The sequence below is a fragment of the Mesocricetus auratus genome, unplaced genomic scaffold (genome assembly GCF_017639785.1).
Source record: "Mesocricetus auratus isolate SY011 unplaced genomic scaffold, BCM_Maur_2.0 Super-Scaffold_6723, whole genome shotgun sequence".
NCBI classification, from domain to species: Eukaryota; Metazoa; Chordata; class Mammalia; order Rodentia; family Cricetidae; genus Mesocricetus; species Mesocricetus auratus.
The window spans coordinates 10,842,064-10,844,345 of record NW_024429183.1 but is presented as its reverse complement, the minus strand read 5'-3'; the positions used below and the strand labels follow the sequence as shown (position 1 = coordinate 10,844,345).

Here is a 2,282-nt window from a genome sequence, read left to right as displayed (position 1 = left end):
TTGAACTGTTGAAATGTGTTCAATGAAACATTTTGCTTGCATTAATACTTTACATCTTGCATTTATATTAAAAATTCACACACAAATGAAAATGGAAAAACTGCCAATACCTGATTTCTGTCCCCTATTTTTCCACTCACAATCATATATTTAGGTACCTTTTGGCCCCATGGAAAAAATATCTAACATTCAGAACTACTGATAGCAGGAAGAAGAGGAAACAAATTTTTGAAAATGAAATGTTTCCCCTCATAGTGGACTCTTAAACACGTTCTCCATGTATGCAGCATGCTAGTTGGATATCTTTTGGCATAATTGTCACACGTTTGGCATGGATAGCACACAGGTTGGTATCTTTAAATAGGTCAACCAGATAGGCCTCACTTTCCTCCTGCAAAGCACCAATAGCTGTGCTCTGGAAGACCAGTTCTGTTTTGAAGTCCCGAGCAATTTCTCTCACCAGACGATGGAAGGGGAGCTTGCGAAGAATCAGAAGTTCAGTTGGATTTCTGATAGCATCTGATTTCACGGAGTGCCACAGTACCAAGCCTGTAACGATGAGGTTTCTTCACCCCTCCAGTAGAGGGTGCACTCTTGCGAGTGGCTTTTGTAGCCAGTTGTTTTCTGGGTACTTTCCCACCTGGCAGTCTGCTTTGTAGGAGCCATGGTATGAGCACCTCCTTACTCACGCCCCTGCTCCTTCAGCTGGAGCCTGGAGCGAGAGGCGATAGCGATGGCTGCGAACACTCCTTAGTGTATTTTTATTACATTTTAACTCATTTATTTGGGTATGTGGAAGGGGCACTGATGTATAAATAAGTCAAAGAAAAACTTGTGGGAATTGGTTTAATCTCCTTCAAGTATATACATCCCAGTGATTGAACCAAGATTGTCAGACTTGGTGGCAGATAGCCCCTACCTGCTGAGCCATCTCAACAGCCCTAAGGTTACTTGTTAAAGCATCATTTAAAAATTTTATAGAGGATCCAAAGGAATAATTGGCACAGTTGCCCTTATTTAACCAGTTGAATACACACACATACACAGTCACTCACACACACACATACATACACACACACAAGTATACAATGGAAACTCTTGGCGTGAATGGTGACAGAGTGTTATATGCTACATTGTATTAATATGATAGTTTTTTGACAGATCCTTAAGCTAATATTAAGTATTTCCTATTACAAAAATTTGTTCTTTCTGGTGGCTACTGCAATTCTGCAATTGTCATCATCGAACCTTTGTCCAGTAATTGATAGAAGCAGATGCAGAGATCCACAACCAAGCACTGGGAGGTGGTGGTGGTGTCCAGTTGAAGAGAGGGAGGAGGGATTGCATGAGCAAGGAGGGTCAAGATTGTGATGGGGAAAGTCACAGAGACAGCAGACTTGAGCTAGTAGAAGCTCATAGAACCTGGACTGACAGCTGGGGAGCCTGGATGGGGTGAACTATGCCCTTCTGAATGTGGGTGACAGTTGTGTGGCTTGGTGGTTTTTTTTTTTTGGGCCCCTGGCAGTGGGACGAGGATTTATCCCTGGTGCATGAGCTGGCTTTTTGGAGCCCATTCCCTATGGTGGGATACCTTGCTCAGACTTGATGGTGGGAGAGGCTTGGTCCTTCCTCAACTTCATGTGCCAGACTTCGGTGAATCCTCATGGGAGGCTTTACTATCTCTGAGGGGTGGACAATGGTGGGGGTGGGGAGATAGGGGGAGGAGGGGAGGGAGGGGGAATTGTGGTTGGTATGTAAAAAGAATAAAAACTGAAAATGTTCTGTGATAAACACAACAGGATCCATAATTCCTTGGAGAATTGACCATTAGGGTCATTACTGCCTCCTCCAAGACTGGATTCTAGACCTTCTGATAAGATCAAGTCCAAAGACTATCAAAAAATTTTATATAGAATTTATAAATTCATTTCACTCCACAAAAGAATATTGTTTTGGAAGAAAAATACTAATTAGGAGCTATGAAGAGAGAAGACAGAGAAAGAAACAAATAAATATATTGGGAAGAGTCTCAACCAGAAGATATCATCTCAATATATTGTCTACATGTTGGGGGCTAGAGCAATACATCATATGAGACAGAACTTATGCATTTGAATTACTTTGTTTTAGGCAGTGGAATTACTTTGTTTATTTTATACATAACTGAGGACCATCGCTGGGAGAACTTTAAGATAAATTAGCTTAGATAGAGGAGAACATAGAAAAATATCGAATAAATTACACAGCCTTTACTGGCTTAAATTCTTGCTCACAAAGCTAGC

At 41.4% G+C, this 2,282-nt stretch overlaps 1 pseudogene; it reads right to left on the bottom strand.

Annotated features, from left to right (window-relative positions):
• Positions 1–262: 262 nt before the first annotated feature.
• On the bottom strand, positions 263–666 carry LOC101828017 (annotated as a pseudogene).
• Positions 667–2,282: the final 1,616 nt, after the last annotated feature.